Source organism: Sphaeramia orbicularis, chromosome 9 (genome assembly GCF_902148855.1).
Source record: "Sphaeramia orbicularis chromosome 9, fSphaOr1.1, whole genome shotgun sequence".
In the NCBI taxonomy this organism is placed as follows: Eukaryota; Metazoa; Chordata; class Actinopteri; order Kurtiformes; family Apogonidae; genus Sphaeramia; species Sphaeramia orbicularis.
The window spans coordinates 39,743,065-39,767,827 of record NC_043965.1 but is presented as its reverse complement, the minus strand read 5'-3'; the positions used below and the strand labels follow the sequence as shown (position 1 = coordinate 39,767,827).

At 37.1% G+C, this 24,763-nt stretch overlaps 1 pseudogene; it reads right to left on the bottom strand.

Moving 5' to 3' along the window:
* Positions 1 to 666: 666 nt before the first annotated feature.
* LOC115426223 (putative nuclease HARBI1) overlaps positions 667 to 24,763 on the bottom strand; it is a 39,438-nt pseudogene continuing 15,341 nt past the window's right edge.

Sequence of the window (24,763 nt, the reverse complement as noted above, 5' to 3'; positions counted from 1 at the left end):
GCTAAAGAAGGTTCAGTCGATGGTGGTTTGGCCATTTCATCCATAAGCAATGATCCACAATGGACAGTAAAAGTATCACCTTTAAGCCAGAAACCCTTTTTTCTTCTGAGAGCTCGACAGTGGCATTATTAAATGGTCCTAGAACCATCAGACACTCTGCAATGATGTCATAGTCCTCAGAGGTGATAGGAGAGATGTCTGTTGTCAGACTCGCCAAAGCAGCACCCACTGGCTCTCTTTGCTCGTACAGTCAGCGTATTGTATGTGCTGTTCCAGCGTGTTTCTACTTCCTGGACAAGCTTGAGTTTGGGCTTCCGCAATTATTCTTGTACCCCCGCAAGCCTCTCCTTCAAAAAAAAAAAAACTAAATAAGCATTCATTAAATTGTCAAAGCAGCAGAACCACAAACAACACTAGCATCTTTAAAGAAACTAATCAATTCATAGAACCTACCTTTGCAGTGGTCCTGCTCCTGAAACATCCAACATCCTTCTCGACTTGGCCCAGATGTCAGAGAGCACAGGGGTCGAGTTTCACAAATGGTTTATTGAAACAAACAAATGAAGAATTGATCAGACAGATACAAAACCATGTTTAAAAATCAGTAGCATGGTCAGCAAACACTACTTATTTATACTATACTATTTTTCTTACTATCTGACAATATCAACAAGTCATTTTCACCTGAACATTAATGCTGTGAAAGGATTTCCTACTCACAAAATCGGCCTCATGGGCACCTGAGGGGGGACTTATCTTGATGTGTGTGCAGTCCAATGCACCAATGACACTGGGGAAACCTGTAACAAAGCAATGAGGATCCTACAATGACTGTTAACAGTTGTCCTGTAATTTGTAGTTTCTGTTACCTGCAATCCTATAAAACTCCTCTTTGATGCTGTGGAGTCTTCTGTGGCCAGGGAAGGACAAGAAGATATCTGAGAGTGCTTTAATAGCCAGACACACACTCTATATTGTGGCCTTTTTTAGTAGTTCTGCATCCCCCACTGAGTACAGGAAGCCTCCACTTGCAAAAAAGTACAAGGCCACACAAACCATCTGTGACACTCAGCGCATGGCTCCTTGCTGTGTGGTGTTGGATCCTGGGACCCATCAGTCTGCACAGATACCTGATGAAATCTGCTGAAAACCTGTATCGTTCATATACGTGGTCATCAGGGAAGGCCAGTGGGTCCAACCGGTCCCTTAAGACCCTCTCTCGCCTGAAGGTTCTCCTGAGCAGGACCGCTTTTTCTTCCATAACATCTTGCAGGAATGGGCAAACCACTGTTAGAGCAGGATGGGGCACACCATTTTGGCCCTTTATTTAGGCTACTGGCTCACTTGACTTTATGAAGAACACCTTCGCACCCTCACACCTCACAAGCTGCAAAAGGTTATTTAGTTTTCATGATACCTTTTTTTTAAGTCATCATGATACCTACTACCTTAAAGAATAGATAATTACTTAAACTGTTCCCTCTACTCACTTTTTATTATAAGGTCTTTTGATATATCTGGGAAATTGCACTTTAGGGTACAGTAGGTGCCTTTCTTCTAGCCAGTCTTTCAACTTCCAACCAATCATAGCACTTAGGTAGGATGACAGATGGAAATTCCAGACTCTGTGCCTAGTGTCATCTCTATGGTGGCCCTAACTGTGCATATATTAAACAAACAGACACCACCTTTCATGAGGGGTGTGAATGATTGGATTCAAGTGCTTGATGCTGAAGGGAGAAAGATGGATTTATTAACACAAGAACAATAATGGTGATGACAAAACACAAAACCTGAGGAAGGAGATGACAGTCCGAGTCCGCAGCAGGATGAAGGAGTCAATGTTATGGAGAGGGTGAAAACGACAATGATCCAGCGCTGCACAGCTGTAGGACCAAGCCTTAAATAGGCTTGACTGCAATGCACCACAGGTGAGTCAGAAGGTGGAGGATGGATGGAGAGGGAGGAGCCAGCGGTCACACTGGAGCGGACTGACATCACCAAAATTACATTTGACCTTGGATTTTAATTTTTATGTCACAAAGATATCACAACGTCTTGGAGCTGGGGGAGGAAAGGAGAATAATGATTAAGGTGTTATTTGTGTTACAGTCAGCATACAGTGCATTGAAGGCATAACCAGGGCGCGATTTGTCAAAAAAAACATAGGGGGATGTTTTTACCTCCGCTAAGGAGGTTATGTTTTTGTCGGTGTTGGTTTGTTTGTCTGTCTGTTTGTGTGCAAGATAACTCAAAAAGTTATGGACGGATTTGGATGAAAATTTCAGGAAATGTTGATACTGGCACAAGGAACAAATGATTAAATTCTGGTGGTGATCGGGGGTGGGGGGTGGGAGAGTCCACGGGGGGCCCACTGATCAGCCTTGGCGGAGGTCTGCGCTCTCCGAGTGAGTCTACTTGTATTTTTTTTTGTTGGAGTGTGTGTGTGTGTGTGTGTGTGGGGGGGGGGGGCAGTCTTATACATGGGGGTGCAGCCCATAACTAACGTAACTAACGCTGGCATGAAACAAAAGTGAAACTTTCCATACTTTCAACGTCCAACTCCTGGGTTCTATTCCTCTATTACACAACAGATCTTACACAAAATTTTCACAACTTCTAACCTGTATCCACTGGACCCCCTCCACTGCTCTATGGGCCCCCCAGAAATGCTGGGCCCCATGAATTTGTCACGTTTACCCCCCCGTTATGGCGCCCCAGTGCATGAGGACGTTTGCGAATTCTGAGACTGCTGACAGTTTGGTTCAGATGAACGTCAGTGCCAGTAATGGAGGATATAGGTGGAAGAAAACTGTCACAACCTGCCTGTTTTTTCAGTTGGACACTTGTCCCCCCCCCCCCGAGGATGAAATTCCTTGAGCAGAAGTGGGGATGTAAAAACCAGTGGGGGTGTTGATCCCCCCGTCCCCCCCAACAAATCACACCCTGGGTATAACTAACCTCCCATTCAAGTTTTTTTTATTTTGAGGTCCAGTTTTCTCAGTGTTCTCCTCTTTATTTCAGACTCCAGTGTGAGGTCTTCCATCTTTTTTTTTTTTTTTTTTTAACTGTATGTCCAGATCTGACAGTTGTTTTTGCCGCCGTAGGTGATCGGCATACAGCTGTCTGATAGCTTGTGAGTTCTGTAAAACATGACAACTGGCACAGTGGGAAACTTACATAATAGGAATGTTCTTCCATTAATACTTAATATGTTGCCAGGACGGCTTTCTCCCTGGACACAATCTGGGTCCTGTTACAGAAATGGAATTCTGTAGGTAGCAGTTTATTTTTTGTTCAGAAGAGAAAAAAAAATGCCCAAACCTAAAAGTAGCTGTCATTGCCCTACCTTAACTAACTGTTGCACACAGAGGACTTCCAGCCAAGCATGAGTTTATTTAAAAGACTTTTACTGTCTTCTGTGCTGCAAAACAGATCAGAACAACATACGGGAAGAAACTGTTTTTGAACCTGGTTGTGGACAAGAATTTCACAGCTTCACTTTGAAAAAAAAAAAAAATCCCACCAAGGAATCTATTTAATGTAAAAAAAAAAATCAATAAACCTAACTTGTTTTTTGTTGGAAAATGACCTAAATCTCTGTATGATGGCTTTATTTCTTGGTTTGTAAAGCATAATGATGGCTTTGTAGATATTTCATTTGTTTTATGAGTATTTTAATGGCCATTTAAAACACACACACATGCGCACGCACACACACACACACATACACACACACACACTCACCAATTACTTAGCTGCAGGTGGTCCATTCACTGACTAACACTCATGTTAACAGTCAATCTTCATCATCCATCATTCACAAAATAACGGTTCACAACTGACATTTTAGCAGGACAACAGTGGATACAATTCTGACTATATCAGTGAATAACTGACGCAAGGTGTAGCACTGATTCACACTAAGCACAGCTCATTAATTAACTGGCAAACTCTGATATAAATCTCATATTTGCATCATAAACAGTCCATCACTCGTACACATTTATAATATTTCTGTCGCCACTTTTACACATCTTGTTGATGGACAGACTGATTATTGAAAGTGATGAAATACAGTAAAAATGTCAAATATTACTTGTTTTCTTCTAAGTAAAATGTTGATATTGGAGAATGCATGGTTATGAAGTGTAATGGCAGTGAGATTAAAAAAAAAACACGTGGTTCTAATGGAAGTCAGTGGGGCATTTTTGTCCACAAGGGTGACCGAAGGGAGTATCTGACACTACAGGAAAAATACTAATGCAATCAAATCAATTTTTTTTTTGCTAATCTTTGACATGTTCAAGGCTCTAATCACCACCAATGTTCCATCTGCCTACTATATATTATTTGAAAAATATTACATTTTTTGTCTGTGTGTTTTGTTTTTGTTTTTTTTGACAATAAATCACTCAAAATTCAAATGATTAAACTGGCATTTAAAGGGTTAAAATCCTGAAAACTAGGGATGCACCGATACCACTTTTTTCCAGACCGCGAACAAGTACGAGTACTTACATTTGAGTACTTGCTGATACCGAGTACCAATATGAGTACTTAATAATCTCATTCCAGTTCTTAGTTCCTTTTGTAAATGTGCTTTATTGTTTATTGTCCAAACCCTAACCCTAACCCTTCTACTGGCAGGATTGGAGTTTCTACCAGTAGAGACTCTGATCGGAGTTTCTACTGGTAGAGACTACGATCGGAGTCTCTACTGGTAGAATCGCCGATCCTACCAGATCGCAGTCTCTACCCTTACATATATATGTTCTCTGTATAGTGTGTGTGTTCTCCCCCCAGTCCTGTAGGGGTGCTGTGCCCTTTCTGTGTCTGTCTTGTTTCATGTAGGTGAAGCTGCGGATTGGTGGAGCGTGATTGCCCGGCCCCTTTAAAAATGGCCCTGGATCCAACTGCTCTCTCTCTGTCTGCTGCCAGCTCCCAACTGTGTTCCTGTGTGTGGTCGTCAGTCTTCGTGCCTTCGTGTGAGAATTCGTATTTGTAGATAGTTGTAAATAGAGTTTTTGTAATTCGATCCTCTGTCTGGTAGGGGAGGACGGCTCTTTTATTTTCACGTTTTCTCCTATTTTTTATAGGGAGTTTAGGTTAGTTTGCTGTATTTTATTTCTTGCATTTATTTTGGATTAGGAAATTTAGTTTTGAACTTTGAAGAAGACTTTTGTTTGTTGTTTTAGCCGCACCCACCCCTAACCCTTCATTAGTTAAAAATAAATACTGTGAACTTTAGTTTTGACTGATTTGTGTGTTTGGGAGCTGGGAGGGGACAACGTATTATGTACGTCCTGGTAAACCCCTAGGCCGGGGCATAACAACATATTTGCCATGAACGTAACTTGAGGGTAGTAAATTTAAGGAGGGCATAAGAGTTAAAAAAAAGAAAAATAGCTGAAATACACACATGGGTCATTACAATACGTGGTGTAAAAATGAACAAGATATGGCCTCAGATCAGGAAGCAGACGTGACAGCTTCAACCCAAATACAGAGGTGATTACTGTTCAGCTGTAAAACTGTCACAACCAAACTATCTGACATATTTTGGAGTCAAGCTGATGGACTCTGCTACTTTGGTTTATTCTTCATTAGGCTTGATGTCAAACCTATTAGTGAATTTTACCATTATTGTGCAAATACACAATAACTCATAATCCTGACATGCTGGAGACAATATCTATCTATGTATCTATCTATCTATCTATCTATCTATCTATCTATCTATCTATCTATCTATCTATCTATCTATCTATCTATCTATCTATCTATCTATCTATCTATCTATCTATCTATCTATCTATCTATCTTCATAATACAAAAAAGATAATTATTTCTTGATTATGTTATCTTATAAACTTCTTATTAATGTGTTATTTTCTATTTATATATGAGAAATAGTATTAAAAAAAAAAAAAGCTACACAGGACAAGTTTATGAAAGTGAACTCTTTGCTTTGGTTCCAACAGTGGTCACATTAGTGTGGTTAAATTGTATTCATTTTATTAGTGTATGATAATAAAAAAAAAAATACAGTTGTATGTGATTTAAAGCATTTATAATGTAATCTATGTATGTATGTGTGTATGTATGTATGTCTGAGTATTTTTTGTAGTTCTTATTCTTTTTACCACTAGAGTGTTGATTAATTAAAGGTAATCATTCAAGAACGTGCATTGTTTTGAGTGTGACTGAAAATTCCAATTCGATTCAGCCATGATTGATTTGGGGAAAAACACACAATTCCAATAATCCCACTTTCATTTCCATTGGATGCATGATTATTTGATTCTTCTTCCTTTCTGCCACATTGTGATGAGTGTCTGTTGTGTGTGATGAACACTCAGTGTGTTCAGCTGGTCTTCTATATATATGAATGTATATTTATGTACTTTATGTGTTGTAGACTTTAACATAATTTACCCCTCCTGCCTTTAAATGTATTGAACGCCCTCCTATGATTACTTTACATTGCAAGTGCCAGCTATTTATACTGCACTTAGAAAATTACGCTTTATTCTTTGTGCAGCTGCAACCTGGAATAACACCCTTCATTCTTATCTCTGGGGCAATTTAATATTCATTTTAATGATTCATTTGCTTTACATTTTAATTGCTTCAATTATTCCGCAAGGTTTTTATTGTTTTAATGAATTGCCTTTTTACTGGGTTTTTTTTTATTGTCACCATTGTTTAACTGAGTCATGTCACTGTACTTTAAGACACAATAAGGGCTGGATGAATTAATGAATGTATGTACAGAATGGATAGAAACTATAAAATACATCATTTTATAGATGCAGATATGAACTGAAGAGTGCTGTTCTTAAAAATGTGGTCGACTACAAGAAAACATGTAATTTATACAAAATCTGTCCGGCAAACTATATAGTTTTACCTTTTTATCATTTCTACTTTACTACTTTAAGTTCTTGAACATAATTTTGTCTTTATTAAGTTTCCATAGCTGCTTAAAACCAGTTAAGTTATTTTTTTAATCCAAATTATTTCTGCTCGTCAATATAGGTAAATAGCCACATTTTATCATTAGCAGGGGTGTCAAACATATGGCTCATGGGCCAAAACTGGCCCGACAACAGGTCCAATCTGGTCCGCAGGATGAAGCTGTGAAATATAAAACTTACACTGATAATATTAGGAGTCGAGGGTGTCAAAATCATTTTTGTTCAGGGGCCACATTCAGCCCAATATAATCTCAAGTAGGTTGGACGAGTAAAATATTATCACAGTTATGTAGAGATAATGACAACTGGGTGCTTCTATGAAACTGGTCCCTAAAAATACGACATGGGGGCTAAAAATTCAAACCAGATGTAGACTAATGTTATGAAGCAAGTTTGGAAGCACTTTGGTCTATTTTAAAAATAAGCACTTAGTGAGATAAAACAAACTATTTTTTCAGATAAAACACATTTTTATATATATTTTTTTACATTATATTTAATACAAAAATCCACATGTAACAATAAAAAGGACACGAAAATCACACGCTATTATTTTTTTGAATATCTATTTATTCTCTCACAAGTACATTTTGGGAATTGAACTAATTATGTAAGGCAGGGTGTTTCACAAAAATGACCGCTGTTGCAAAATCATTCGTGATTTATATGCATTTAACTGGGCAGGTTCTGCATGTAACACAAGTGGACACGATGGGTTACATGCAAAACCTGGAATGAGACTGAGATTCATGAAAAACTTGCATGTCTGGATTAGAAAAACCACTGGGATTGTCAAATTTAAGTGTCTTTATTTATAGCGATATATAAGACCATGTCCAGCCATGTGGTCCAGATCAAATGCACAGACACCAAGGTAGTTTTTCATGTCCCAATTTTGGTCCTATTGTTGGCCCCAATATTTTATTAAAAATACAGTAATTTTGGGATGGCTCAGAGCAAGAGTATTTATTTATTTATTGCATTTATTTGAGGTCATCATTAGGTACATCCTGGGGGAAAATATGTCTACATTTCTCTTTTATTATTGGTTCTAAAAAGCTGGTAAAGTGCCAAGTACCAAAATGTAGCCAGTTTCATAGAAGCACCCAACTCCAAATTTTTATCTTTTGTCTGATTTAGTGTAAAAGAGTAAAATTACATGAAAATATTTACATTTACAAACTATCCATTCACAAAATCATGAATAACATGATCAACCTGAAATTTATCAAGAGAAGTGCAATTCTAACAATATTCTGCCTTTTCTCTCTCTCTCTCTCTCTCTCTCTAGGATGAATGTTGCTTTAAGATTCATTATTGTGATGGAGTATACAGGGTGTCCCATAAGTCTCCATACATAGGAAAAATAAACGTTTCTTGACATAAACCACTTTTATTTATATAATATGCTCTATATGACTGCCATTTTGTCGGGAACACATTTCAATGCGTGTCCTCCACTGCTGAGGAACTATAAAGAAGAAATATAAAGAAATACATGTTAGAACCATATATGTATGGAATGTATTATGTCTCCTATGTATGGAGACTTATGGGACACCCTGTACATTGTTGTAGTGTTAATAAATGACACTTGGAACTATTGGATGTGTTCACTCTCACTGATTCCCATTAACTCATTACATGTCTTAAGGTACGTGGTTTTAAAGAGTTGCACAGTTGGTGTACACATTCAAGAGACCAAAAAGACTGAAAAGGTGTGTATTATCGAATGTGGTGGGCTGGTCTGGTCCAAAATGCTAGGATTGATTGTTTTGTTTTGTTTTTTGTCCCAGTCCACCCCTGTGTGTGTTTGTAGATCCACTGTGATCTGTAAATGCACAGCGTAAATAAATGATAAACAGGCATAATATTTTACAAATGTTCATTTTTCATGAGAAATTTCAGTTTGTTCATGATTTTTCACATTTTTTGAGGAATAAACTTTTTCAGTCTAAAATATTATTATTATTTATATCTTATTATGTTCTTATTTCACTGCTCTGGCCCATACAGATCTTATTGGGCTGTATGTGGTCCCTAAACCAAAAAAAGGTTTCACACTAATCAAAAGTGTCTAAGGTTGAAACTGCCTATTTTGACAGAACAGAACAGAAAAGAACAGAATAGAAAGTAATTTCCTCAGTTTTCTCCTATTTCCACCCATGACAGGCTGAAAATGAGCTGAAAATATATACAAGTACAAAAGGCAAAAGCTAATTCAGGACATGATTACATTTTCAATACCCTCCTGTTTCTTTGGAGTCCAATTTGAGCTGAAGTCATTTGTATGTCTGTGGGAAATAACTGTTATTTGAGGCACTTCTGTTACAATCTTGTTAAATATAGTAATCAGTGGTCATCAGTCTGAACAACAGGCCTGTAATGAAGAGTTTAGATTTTGATTCCCCCCGCACAGCAAACCCTAATAACAGTTAATGTGTCACATTGTCAACTGGCCCCACTGGACCTCCCCCATATAGTACCAGCGCAGGTTTTATCAGAGGTCACAAGTGTTTTATTCAAGTACAAGTACAGACATGAATGTAAAACATACTTAGGGAAAAGTAAAAGTACTGATTTTATTCTTTTCATTTTCATTTAGGGACTTCTCAGGTCCATTTTGTACATTTTTGTCATTTTCTTTTGATTTTCTGACTGTTAAAGCTTTTTTTTTTAACCCATAAAGACCCAGTGCTACTTTTGTTGCAGTTCCTAAATGAATTTTTCTCTCTAGTTAACCTTTCAACCTTTCTTAATTTATTTCCATTTATTATAAAATTTCCCTCTGTATTTTGCATATTTACAGTGAAAATCATGTATTTTCCTACATTTGATTTACTGATCATGTAAAGGGTTAAGCAAACACAGTATGGAAAGGTGATTGTTTACACCACAGGTGTCAAACATGCGGCCCGGGGGCCAAATCCGGCCCGCCAAGGGGTCTAATCCGGCCCTTGGGATAAATCTGTGAAATGCAAAAATTACACTGAAGATATTAACAATCGAGGATGTTAGAATCATTTTAGGTCAATTCAATCTCAAGTGGGTCAGACCAGTACAATACTATCATAATAACCTATAAATAATGACAACTACAAATTTTTCTCTTTGTTGTAGTGTTAAAAAAAAAGTAAAATTACACAAATATATTTACATTTACAGGCTAGCCTTTTACAAAAAATGTGAACAACGTGAAATTTCTTAGGAGAAGTATGTGGAATTCTACCAATATTCTGCCTGTTACTAAATGTTTTGTGTATTTGTAGATCCACTGTGATCTCTAAGTTGTGATGCACATGTATAAATGATAAACTAAGGTGTAATATTGTTAAAATTGCACTTATTTTTCTTAAGAATTTTCAGGTTCATATTTGTTCATGTTATGTTCAAGTACGTTCATAGATGTAAACATTTTCAATATGGAATTTTACTTTTTTCACTCAAAAACATAGAAAAAAACTTTGGAGTTACATCATTTATCAGTTCTTATCCTATTATTTATAGTATTTTACTGGTCCGGCCCACTTTACTTCATATTAGTCTGTATGTGGAACTGAACTAAAATGAGTTTGACACCCCTGAGTTAGATTAAAACAAAGTATAATTTTGCAAAATATCTGAATAACCTGAACAAATATGAACAACCTGAAATATCTTAAGAGAAGTGCAATTTTAATAATATTCCACCTGTTACTTAATATTATGTGTATTTGTAGATCCACTGTGATCTGTAAGTTATAGTGTACATGTGGAAATGATTAACCAAAGCATAATAGTGTTAAAATTAAAAAAAAAAAAAAAAATCAGATTGTTCATGTTATTCACATTGTCTGAAAGGATAGTCTGTAGATGTAAACATTTTCATAATGTAATTTTACTTTTTTCACTGTAAAATATAGAGAAAGTTTGGAGTTGACATTATTTCTATATTATATTATTATTTTTCTGGTTCAGCTCACTTCAGATCAGATTTAGCCGAATGTGGCCCCTGAATTAAAATGAGTTTGACACCCCTGGTTTACACCATGCCTGAACTACCTATTACCCGTTTATGGCTTGACATTAGTTTTTATTCTATTCTGATCTGCAAATAGTAAAAGGCAGAGCAAAAACAAGACTGAATTGAATCGAATGTAATTTAATCCAAATTTACAATATTGACTGACTTGAGAATTACTGTTGACTATAGTAAACTACCTTTACACTAATTTGTGATGCCTCCTTCACTGCACATTTAAACTTTTCTCCTTAATTAGCTTAATGAACATGTTTATGACTGAGGAGAACATTTGGCTTTCATATATTAACTTTATTCTTCAAAAACAAGTCAAGCATGTAGAGATGTACACATTCAACACGGCACAGAAAACAGTCAATACTAATTACTTTACTAATTAAATTGATTCTAATTACACTGTGAAATAAAATGAACTGACTCATTTTGATAGATTTTCGTTGGAAAGATGGAGAAAATGTTGAGACATAAAATAGTTTATTAACCACACGGATTGTGGTATATTTAGGTGATAATAACATTTTCCTCTGTATTTTGCGTATTTACAGTGAAAATCATGCATTTCCCTACATTTAATTTACTGATCATGTAGACCAGGGATGTCCAGTCCTGGTTCTCGAGAGCTACTATCCTGCACGTTTTAGATGTATCCCTCTTCCAACACACCTGATTCAAATGATAATCCTATCATCAGGCTCTGCAGAAGCCTGATAACGACTGTCATGTGTGTTGGAAGAGGGAAACTTCTAAAACCGGGATATTCAAATCCAGTCCTCGAGGGCCGGTATCCTGCATGTTGTAGATATTTCCCTCTTCCAGCACACCTGGTTCAATTAATGATCAGCTCATCATCATGCTCGATCTGCAGAAGCCTGAAAATGATGTAATGGCCTCCAGGTGTGCTGGAAGAGGGAAATATCTACAACATGCAGGATACTGGCCCTCAAGGACCAGATCTGAATACCCCTGATCTACATTATGCAGGATACCAGCCCTCAAGGACTAGGGTTGGACACCCTTGAGGTAGACATTCATAAATCCTCAGATTAAAGTTGACATTAATTACATCAGAAACAGAGAAAACTGAAGAAAAAGTTAGTTTTTCAGCAAAGATATCTCTAACTGAATGTAGAAACTAGTCTCCATCCACTGTCCTTTTTCAAACTCCATGGGTTTGTTGCAGTGTTGTAGAAGATGATGGTGTTTCCACATTCACTATGGAGCCTCTGAACTTCTGATCTGATGACCATGAAAAGATGACAAACTGCATTTTACACCAGTTATTTATATGTATTGATAGGATTAGTGGTTGAGAAATTATTACTGTTTTGGTGACTGTTTATGTGGGTCTTTATGGGTTAGTCTCATGTGACTTTTTGCACCCTCTGGAAAGTCTTAACCTGTTTAACCCTGACCATATTTTCAGGGGAAAAACACCAAAAAAGACATACCCAAAGTAAATGAAGAATTACTTATAATACTTATAATAATAAGGTTCATATGGATGTTCTTGGTGTCTATGGACATTTAGAGACCTCACAGAATCTATTCCCATTGTCTGAAATATTGTATCTATTACTATGCCTGAGTAAACTGTAACAAACTAAAAGAGAAAATAGAATTTTTTATCCTCGCCTGTTTTTTTTCGGCTGGATTGACGATGATATGCATAAATTAATTGTTCGTGTTGGAGATTTTTAATAGCGTATATTTCACCCCACAAAGATTAAAAACCATGCTTGAACATTAAAGTTTGCACTAAAATACACTTTTGATGTACTTTTATTAACATTAGGGTCTAAACTTTGAGCAAAAGTTGAAAAAAACATCCATTGTCTTGATTTATTATATTTTTATAGTAGATGAATATTAATATAATATTTTAGCCCTATTGGTCCGCCCGCGGGCTGATAGGGCTAAAGGGGTTTTAAGGCAGAAATCTCCAGAAAAAAAACTTGTAAAAATCATCATAAATCAGTATTTTAACCTCCACCAAGGAGGTTATGTTTTTGCCGGCATTGGTGTGTCTGTTCGTCTGTCTGTTTGTGTGCAAGATAACTCAAAAAGTTATGGACGGATTTGGATGAAAATTTCAGGACATGTTGATACTGGCACAAGGAACAAATGACTAAATTTTGGTGGTGATCGGGGGTGCAATGATCTGCCTTGGCAGAGGTCTGTGCTCTACGAGTGCTTTTCCACAAAAGACAGCGCAGACCTCCGCCAAGGCAGATCAGTGCCCCCACCCCCCCCACCCCCGATCACCACCAAAATTGAATCATTTGTTCTTTGGGCCAGTATCAACATTTCCTCAAATTTTCATCCAAATCCGGGGCACTGATCTGCCTTGGCGGAGGTCTGTGCTGTCCGAGTGCTTCTAGTTTTTTTGTTTTTGGTTGTTTGGAGTAGAGATGAAGTGGTTTTGGAGATTTATGGAGAAACAAGAAAAGCACTCGGAGAGCGCAGACCTCTGCCAAGGCAGATCAGTGGGCCCCTGTGCCCCCCACCCCCACCCCGATCACCACCAAAATTTAATCATTTCTTCCTTGTGCCAGTATCAACATTTCCTGAAAATTTCATGAGAATCCATCCATAACTTTTCAGTTATCTTGCTAACAAACAAACAAACAAACACGCACGCAAACACACAAAGCAAAGCGATCACAATACCTCCTGGTGGAGGTAAAAAAGCAGAAACATCTTGATGATTTTGTAGCAGTTGTTTACATGCACAATTTTGGTCCGAGGGCCCCCAGAGGGAAGTAAAGGAATCCGCAAGGGTTTAATGTCAGCAGAAGTGAAGTTAGACTGATGACAAAATATATTTTCTGTGTTTTTGGGTTCCAGTTACCGCTGACATCTGTGACTGTGTGTGTCGATCGAAGCTGCCCTGACGGCTGGACTGTGTCATATTCTCAAAGACAGGAGAAATGACACCTCAGGGTCCTAGACAGGGTGATGCTGACACCATGAAGGCCTTGGAATAAACTGTGAAAAAGATCCAATAGATGATCAAGGCCAGCAAAAACATAACCCTCTACCTGTTTGTAAAGGTGTAATTTATCTGTTTATTTGTCTCCAGAGGTGACTTTTACAGGAGGATATAGACAGTTTTGGGAGTAACGCTGCTGCTGAAACGCTGCTGCAAAATGGATCTTCTATTCTTGATATGTACGGCAATTTTGTGTTTTGTGCAGGAATTTAGGGTCGGTTTAAGGAAGGGGTAAGGGGGCGAGAGGATGGGGTAAGGGGGCAGGAGATTATAAATTAAATCAGAGTTGCTTAAAGCCCTGTTTGCACTGGACTACTGTGGTTTCCAGGTCATTTGTAATAATTGCATGGGTTGTCTGTTACCTTAAACTCATTCAACTGAACCATGTTTGTAATTTGTAAACTAAAATTCCACCTATTTCAGAAAATGCAGAGGTCTTTTGATTAACATTAGTCCTGAACTAATTAACATCTCTGTGAATTTGTTGGATTTTTTGTTTCCCAAAAGTATTTATTCAACCACAAACTATAGAGGTTACATTGGTGATGATAAATGAGTTTTAAAACTGTGTTCTGGATGGTAATTCAGGATGTTCATGTCATGAAATAGTATGGATATTCCCTAAAAGGTCTGCATTATTTGCCTCCTTGTGTGTCTTTGTGTCTCATCTGTCGTCTTTTCTATCCTCCTAAACACACCTCCTCCTTGCACTTTCACTCCTTTGGCCTGTTTCCACTTGTACTCACCTGTTCTCCATTCACACATTTCCCAGTCTCTTCATGCCCGTCAGCAATATAACACTGTGCAGGCATGAATTCATATTTTGATGAAAATAGATTTTGTGCAAGATTAATGAGTAAGGTGCAAGCCATCGTTTACATTTTAATAATATTTTTAATGATAAAAATATTACATTTTTTACATGGTTAATACATACAAATATAAATAAAATATAGTTTTACTTTTTCGATGGAAGTATATTTCACTTTCTTTACCTTTCTTTCTTCCCTCATATGCTTCCTCCTCATCATCTGTATTGCTTTTAGTGGCACAGTCCACCAATTCTGCCTCCACAAAATTAGCATATTATGTTTACAACAATTACATAAGAAATAAAAATCTTTCCTTGTATACAGTAAAATATAACACTGGTAGACCAGTAAAATGCTTCCAGAGTAGAAGTACTGAAACTTTACCAAGTTAGAGTCACAAATAAAGAAAAATAGGTAAAAAATGATGGTTGGCTGTAGCATCCAAGATACAGTCTGGGGTTAAAATGCAAAATTGTGTGAATTAATGCGAGAAGGGGTTTCAAAACACTGTCAGCACATTACAATGCATTCACTTTTCAGGTTCTTTATACAGGAAGATTTATAAATGTATTGTATAAATTGACATAAATCAATATATATGTGGAAAAACGCTTTATCACATAGATTAGATGAGATGAGACTTTATTGATCTGACAACAGGGAAATTCACTGGTCAAGGCAGCAACAGAATACAGTGCAAGACAAATGTGCATGCATAAACGTAGTGCAAAGGACAATAAAAAGCAAGTGGTGCCAGGCACAACAAACCCCACCCCTTGCACATTATTTTTCCCATTATGAGTAAATGGGGAAGATTTTTTTTAAAAAATCATAAAAAATTTGAACTCTGACCTACTTTTCCCAAAATGTAATGACATCTATTCTGGGTCACTGGCAATCTATAAACCCGATTTGGTATGAATTCAATCAATAGTTTTGCTGCTAAAGTGTTAACAAACAAACAAAGAAACAAACTAGAAAAGCACTCGTAGAGCGCAGACCTCCGCCAAGGCAGATCAGTGCCCCCCCGACCCCCACCCGATCATCACCAAAATTTAATCATTTGTTCCCTGACCAGTATCAACATTTCCTGAAATTTTCATCCCAATCCGTCCATAACTTTTCGAGTTATCTTGCGCACGGACAGACAGACAGACAGACAGACAGACAAACCAATGCCAGCAAAAACATAACCTCCTTGGTGGAGGTAACAAACCAAATCAAAAACAATACCCCTTGTATCCCCTTCGGGGGGCGAGGTAATAATAATAATGGTAGTTTACATTGAAAGCATCGACCAACTAGTACTTTTGTCATTTGTTTTCCAATTCATCTTAATAAACTATGTGAGGTTTAGCACATTTAATCTCTGAGGCAGATAATTTAAGAAAATAAATAAACAAATAAATTGTAAACCAGTATTATCTTAGGAATCTTCTGTTTCTTAAAATTTTTTTAACACAGTTCCTATGGCATCAAAATTATATTACTTGTGTAACTGTCAAAACCAGATCACTTTCGCAATTCATATCTGACATTTGTTTAATTTTAACTCTAATTCTAATCTTCTGTAATTCCTATCTAACTAGGCAAGTTTATATCACTATATAACTTATGTACTTCTTACCTCACTTTAAACTGCTTGTTTTAATGTGGTCACACAGACACAACACACAGAACATCCTTCACTATCTAGATCTAGTGTCACAGTCCACCCTTTGGCTATCGAACCACATGCATCCGAGAAGTGTTTTGTCTCACACTGGTGCACATGACCAGAACACCCCCCCACCCCCCACCTTACATGTTGTGATTTTTTTCCCCCTTTTGATAGAAAGGGACTCTAGACATCTCCTTCCTTATCTCAGAATGTTTTGACCACTTGTCAGCTGATTTTAACCCTTTACAGGCCACTCATTGAAATACTCTGAAATTCAAAATTTCAACCTTAGTGTGTTATTGGACATCGTCATCTACCTCCTCATTGGTTGCTGTGGCAACAGTCCCCCTCCTCTTGCCATAAAACAACTGAGCAGCACTTGCTAAAAAGTAAACACATGCAATAAAACAACTGTTATTAGGTCATAAACTGACAAAAATCACCCATATTCACTATTTAACGCTTCAAAATGTCTATAAAATCTCTTTAAATCACTGTATAGTGTTATAACAACCAACATGCTTCTGGACCTCAGTGAGGTATGGAATTGGCCCCATATTTAACCCATAAAGAGCCAAACATCCAAATCAAATCAAATCAAATTTTATTACCTCCGCCAAGGAGGTTATGTTTTTGCCAGGGTTTGTTTGTTTGTCTGTTTGTCTGTCCGTTAGTGTGCAACATAACTCAAAAAGTTATGGACAGATTTTGATGAAATTTTCAGGGTTTGTTGGAAATGGGATAAGGAAGAAATGATTAAATTTTGGTGGTGATCGGGGGTGGGGGAGCCCACAGGGGGGGCGCAGACCAGAAAATTTCATCAAAATCTGTCCATAACTTTTTGAGTTATGTTGCACACTAACGGACAGACAAACAGACAGACAGACAAACAAACCCTGGCAAAAACATAACCTCCTTGGCGTGGGGGGGCCCACGGGGGGGGGGGGGGGCACTGATCAGCCTTGGCGGAGGTCTGCGCTCTCCGAGTGCTTCTAGTTTATATAGCTCCAAATCATAACAAAAGTTATCTCATGACACTTTACATATAGAGCCAGGTGGAACCAGACTCTGAAGCCAATTTACAGAAACCCAACAGAATCCTCCAGAAGCAAACACTTGTGAGTGGTGACAGTGGAAGGAAAAGCTTTCTTTTAACAGGCAGAAACCTGGAGCAGACCCTGACTCCTGGAGGATGGACGTCAGACAGGACCAGTTGGGGTTAGAGATAGAGGGTAAAGGAGGAGGGAGAGAGAGAGAGAGAGAGTGTTGGATGCAGTAGATGCAAAGATAACTGACCCAGAACTATCAAAAAGTAGATCAGCTGGTGTAACCAGTGGTGTCGGACTCTGTGTTGTGTTCTGTTTTTTTAATGACGAGACCCACACGTATAACTTTGGAGGCAGTCTCCGTTTATTGTTTTTCCTGACAAAAGCGACAAAACACAAAAACCTCCAGTCAGTGACCCCCGTAAAACATACTCCTGCACAAACCAAATGATAAAGAAATGTGTTTAAGTACATTATAAGCACCTCATACAGCCTGAACTGGCCAGTTCATTTAAAAAAAAAAAAAAATTAACAGAGGCTAAACCAAAAAAACTTCTCAGACTGTACGGCTGCTTACCTCTCCCATGGAAATCCAGAACAAAAGGGAAGAGGCAAAGGCGCGAAAACTCTGGTTATAGCGTGCAGTGTCACACTGTAAATTGCTCACTGGGGAACAGACGCAAACCAAAAGTTCCACACACTGACCTGGAGGCCCACAATGTCAGGTACCAACCAAAAGAAATGAAAATAAAATGAACAGATTTTGTGTAATTATAATAATACACAATATCATATACATACCCAAATTGCTGCGAAATAATTGACTGTTACACTGGTGCTGACACAACCACCAACAACCAGAACAAATGTCCATGACAGTTAATACTACTACAACAAATACATGTATTAACAGTGGACATACTATCACTACATGACGTACTATCACTACAAATATAAGCACCAACAGTGGATGTACCACTAACGAATCATGAAACACGAGACATGACGTTGGGAGCTGTATCTTAGACACGGGAAGGATGTACATTTTGGGACACATCATCAGTAGTGTTGCTAATATGGATGTTGAAATCAGAAGGTGTAAAATTCAATTTGTCATCTTTTCATGGTCATCAGATATAACCCATTTGGACATTCAGAGGTTCCATAGTTACCACGGAAACACCGTCATCTTCTACAAGACTGATTCACCAGAAAAACCCATGGAGTTGGATCAGTGGCAGTGGATGGAGACACTTGTTTTATACTCAGTTAATGTTATATTTGCTGAAAAAGTCACTTTTTCTTCCGTTTTCTCAGTTTGGATATAACAACCTTTGAATTTACTGTGAGTTTTCATGAACATCTAAATTAAATATAGTAAATTAAATAAGGAAAATACATGATTTACAGAGAAAAATGCAAAATACAGAGGATGATATTATTATAAATGATGATAAATCACACAAAAATAATTAATTTTTGAAGTGACAGAAAAGTAGCACTGGTTCTTTATGGGTTAATGTTTGCGGAAATGACCAAAAATAGTCACTTGCTGGATAAAGGGTTAACCTTGTTCTCATTTCTGTAGAATCATGTCATTGTCCGTCATGTCATTATTTTATGTAACACTCACTGTCTTTTATTCCTACACTTTAGCCTTGTGCTTTTCGTACATGAGGGGTCCTCCTTGTGAATAAGGGGTGAATAAACTCATACGTACATTCCACCACAATATAGGATGAACTAAATGGTAAAGTTTAGTCTCCTAGATTCAGACATTTACAGCTGAAAAAATTCCTCCTATTGCAGCTGCTATATATTAATTTCACTCTCTCCACTCAACTCTCCTCTCTACTACTCTTGTGATAAGCCCCATTCAGACTCAGAAAGAGATCCAATTCTATTTTATAATCATGTAGGCGCCCTCCACCTGCACCTCTGCTTCCTGTTGCGACTCAATCATGCACAAAACCAGCAGGAAAAAGAAGTCATCTCGTCGTAGAACAAGGTGAGGGTGAAGCTTCATCACTATGTTTGACACATGAAATCATAACTCTCATTGCTGTTTAATTATATTTCTGAAACAGGTGATTTGTCAGCGAGGCTTCAGCAACAAACAGACATTATACCACTAATCCCTCTGTAATAAACATTTTCATATCGGCTTTTGAGCAAGTACTTGATTCCACTGCTGAGATGCACTACTGCGAACAAGGTTTTTGTGCATGTTTGCCACTTGATATGTGAGACTTTTCACCTGTATTAAAGAGAACCACCGGAGCCAAACACTTATCCTTCAATAAAGTATCATCAGTTTGAGTTTAACCCATAAAGACCCAGTGTTACTTTTGTGGCAGTTCCAACATATTTTTTTTCCTCTATATTTAACATTTCTGAAGTGATTTATCACAATTTATTATGACATAATCCTCTGTATTTTTTTTTTTTTTTTTTTAAATGAAGATTAGGTAAATTCCCATATTTAATTTACTGATCATGTAGATGTTCATAAAAGTTCAGATTAAAGTTGAGGGGTATCATATCAGAAACAAAGAAAACTGAAGAAAAAGTGACTTTTTCAGCAAAATCTATCATTAACCGAGCATAAACCAAGTGTTTCAATCAACTGTCATTGATCCAACTCCATGGGTTTTACTGTTGAATCAATGTTGTTGAAGATGACGGTGTTTCCATGGTAACTACGGAGCCTCTGAATGTCCAAATGGGTCATATCTGATGACCATGAAAAGATGACAAACTGTATTTTACACCTATTATTTGTATGTACTGATAGGATTAGTGGATCATGAGTTATTAAACATTTTAGATCAGTAGATGCTTAAGGTCATTGTGGCTGTTAGGGTCTTTATGGGTTAAGAGACGAAAAAAAAAAAAGCATTTCTCATACAGTGTGTACTGATGACTGCATCTTAACTCCTCCATCCTCTCAAAGTTCTTTCCAATAACAGAATATACAGCAAATGTGTAGAACTCATTTTCCTTCAGGGGCCACATACAGCCCAATATGACCTCAAATAGGCCAGAGCAGTAAAATAATAGAAAAATAGCCTAGAAATATTGACAATTTCAATTTGTTTCCCTTGTTTTAGTGCAAAAAAAATCAAATTAAATTATAAAAATGTTAAAGTGTTTACATTTACAAACACTTTTTTCGCAAAAAGTAATGCATAATTTCAACAATCTGACACTTCTCAAGAAAATACATGCAATTTTAATAATATTATGTATCAACTTCTCATTTGTATATGTGCATCACAGATGACAGTGGATCTACAAATACATAAGATATTTAGTAACAGGCATAATATTTTTAAAATATTGCAGTATGGAATTTGGAGTCGTCATTATTTACAGGTTATCCTTTTATTATTTTACTGGTCTGACCCACTTGTGATCAAATGGAGCAAAAATGAGTTTGACAGCATTGACTGTTGACATTGTTTTCAATAAAAAATGTGCATTTTGAAAATTACTCCCACAGGCTGGATTGGAACGTTTGGTGGGCCAGTTTTGACCCACAGGCCATATGTTTTACACCCGTGATTTACAGTATTTTTGCAGAGAGATTGTTTAAAGCTTTATCAGGCAAGTGACTATTTTTGGTCATTTCTGCATACATCACAAGACAGTGACAGCAACAGTCCTAAAATATATGTTCCTTTCACCATGTGTTTTTCTTGTATTTTTACCCCACCCCCAAAGGAGAGGCAAGAGGTACTGGTTTTGGTTCTGTTTATTTGTTTGTTTGTTTGTTAATCAAAGTTCAAATTTTTTATGAATTTTCAAACCCCCCCCCCATTTACGTATAATGGGTGAAATTTTAAAGTGTCTGTAGCAGCAAAACTATTGGTTGAATTCATACCATATTGGGTTTATACAGGGGTTGGACAAAATAATGGAAACACCTTCACCTCAAGATGATAATGCCCCAATCCATACAGCTAGAATTGTTAAAGAATGGCATGAGGAACATTCTAATGAAGTTGAGCATCTCGTATGGCCGGCACAGTCCCCAGACCTCAACATTATTGAGCATTTATGGTCAGTTTTAGAGATTCAAGTAAGACGTCGATTTCCACCGCCATCGTCTCTAAAAGAGTTGGAGGGTATTCTAACTGAAGAATGGCTTAAAATTCCTTTAGAAACAATTCACAAGTTGTATGAATCAATACCTCGGAGAATTGAGGCTGTAATTGCCGCAAAAGGCGGACCTACACCATATTAAATTATATTTTGTTGATTTTTTAAGGTGTTTCCATTATTTTGTCCAACCCCTGTAGATTGCTAGTGACCCAGAATAGATGTCATTACATTTTGGAAAAAGTGGGTCAAATTAAAAATTTTGTAAAAAATTTTAAAAAAAAATTTCTCTCATTTTCTCCCATTTACTTATAATGGGCAAAATTTGAAATGTCTATAAAAACATCAATTTTGTTTCAATTTACTTCAAACTTTGCACATATATAGAGGCCATTGATATGCTGACATCAGCACATGCATAGACATGATGACATCAGCTGGATCGATGCCAAAATAAGCTACAATACATGTGAGGGGTGGGGTTTGTTGTGCCTGGAACCACTTGTTTATATTTACTTCTGGGATTTATTTATTTATTTGCCACTTAAGGAACCAGATATGGTAACTTCAGTGACCTTGATTTTCTACCTAACAATACTTTCTTTTTTTTTTTTCTTTTTTTTTTTAATTTTCAGAAAACCACTAAAGTCTTGTTAGGTCCTCCAATAACACAGTGAATTTCAGAGTATTTCTATGAGTGCCTTATAAAGAGTTAACAAGAGGAAAGCCTTGATTTTCTGCATTCACAGAGGTGTAATAGTGCAGGCAGTGGTCATGGGCACCAGGCCAAACACCAAACTTTAAAACAACCAAGACAAGAACCACATGGCTGCTGACTAATACCCATCATACATTGTGCTGTCATCTTTGTTTTCCTCTTTAGACATCGGTAAAACATCCTCCTCCGTCCTGATTTGACAGATGTGATGGTTTCTTCACTGTCTTTTCCTTTTTCCTTCTTTGCTCAATGTCTCTTGCCTTTTGTGCTCCTTTTTCAGATATTTCCACCATTTCAGATTTCAAAGAGTAAGTTTTGAAAAACCCAATGGTCTGGGCTGCTGCAGTGTAAGTCAAAGCCGTCCTGGAAATGCTGTCAAAACATCAGCTTTTCATTGTCTCTGTGTTTCTTTTGTCTCTTTGTTGCTGATTTTTGTCGCAGCCGATGAGCGTCCGCCTTTAAACTGTATGTCAAGGTTATTTATTATATTACACACTAGGCCATATGGCACAGTAACATGCATTATACATTAAAATAAAAAGAAGCCACTAGAAAAAAGTTGGAAATAGTTATTCAGTTTACAGATAATAATCATCTAACTCACACACATACATGTTTATGTGACATACTAACACATAATTGGCTCAAGTCATTACTGCAGATTAATGTTTATTATTCACATATCATGCACACTACATTTATTATTCATGTAGGCTTTACACATGGGAGCAGGCATCAGCATTGATCACTGGTGGCTGTGCTTTTTTTGTAACAAGTTTTAGATTCAGTGGTGTCTACAAAGCTGCACTGTTGTTTACATCCTTTTTGCAGATTGGCAGCAAATACCTCTGTAAGTCATTCAGAATACACAATCATTCTATCACACACACACACACACACACACACACACATACACAAAGATATTGGAAGGAGATCACATCTGCTTACAAATGCATGCTGACGTCTGGCTCCTTCCAGCCCAACCTTTCATAACAAAGAAATACTTAGTGATGTTAAAATGTTACGCGAGAGCAAATGTAATATATTTTATCTCTAAATCACATAGTTTTGAATAAAAGAAGCCTTGCCTTGGCAGAAGCACTGCTCTGTAGGTCATTATTTTGACAGTGGAATCAATTGATGCTTTATTAAGCTCCCATGGGGTAAACTGTGGAAATACAGTAGATGATATGAAGTTAGAGGAGTTCTATTCTAATCAGGAAAAGCTAAACATGACTGGTGAAAACTGCAGGAGATAGATGACCTGACAACGTTCTATGCTGTTGGTGAGAAGGGATGACATGTTTCTACAGTTCCACGTAAAACCATAGAGAACAGGAGTTACACCAGACTGAATAGATCACCCATTTGTAGTTACAGCTGTCAGTCACAATGTCAGAGATTCAGGGTTCAAAGATTCTTTATTGTCAGTTCACTAAATGTACATTACATACAGAGAATTAAGACACTGTTTCTCTCTCACCTTGTTGAAAGCCATGTGTTTTAAAACAGAAAAAACAAAAAAAGGAATAAATAAGTGGCCCCCTCACATATTTTGCCCATTGTAAGTAAATGGGAATTTTTTTTTTTTAAATCATACAGAATTTGAACTGTGACCTACTGTTCCTGAAATGTAATGACATATGTCACTGGCAATCTATAATCCCAATTTGGTATAAATTCAACTAATAGTTTTGCTGCAACAGACATTTGAAACTTTGCCAATTATAAGTAAATAGGGGAAAAAAAAAAAAGATTTTCAGAATTCATGAAAAATTTGAACTTTGACTTATTTTTCCCAAAATGTAATGACATCTATTCTGGATCACTGGCAATCTATAAACACTAGCACCACTGCTACAATCTGGCATATTTACAGCTGCAATTGTTGTAGATGTTCATTAATATGCACTGTCCCTAATAAATAAATAAATAAATAAATAAACCCAATTTGGTATGAATTCAACCAATAGTTTTGCTGCTAGAGAATTAACAATCAAACAAACTGAACCAAAAACAACATCCCTTGCCTCTCAATCATGTCACGGATTTGAAAAAGTCACATGGTAGTCTTTCAAATGCCCAAACACATCGGCAGAAGTTTATAGAATTCTTATTTCCTTTCAGGCCACTTGAATAACAAGAATAACACCAAAAAAACAAAAAAAACTATTATGGACTTTATTGCTTTGAATGCCAGGTTCTGACGACACAACACTTTTGTCTGTTGCAGTGGGCATTGGGTTACATGAGGCGATTGCAAAACTTTTCCCACTTCCATATTTTGATACCTCGATGCTTGATTGTGACCCAGAAATCAGGCTCAGCTCACAACACCTCGAAGGGTGTCTCAGTTCCCTGAAGTCTACATCAGGAACTGAGGCTGGACGGATGATGCACACACATAACCTCAATCAGAGCTTTGTGGAAGTCTAT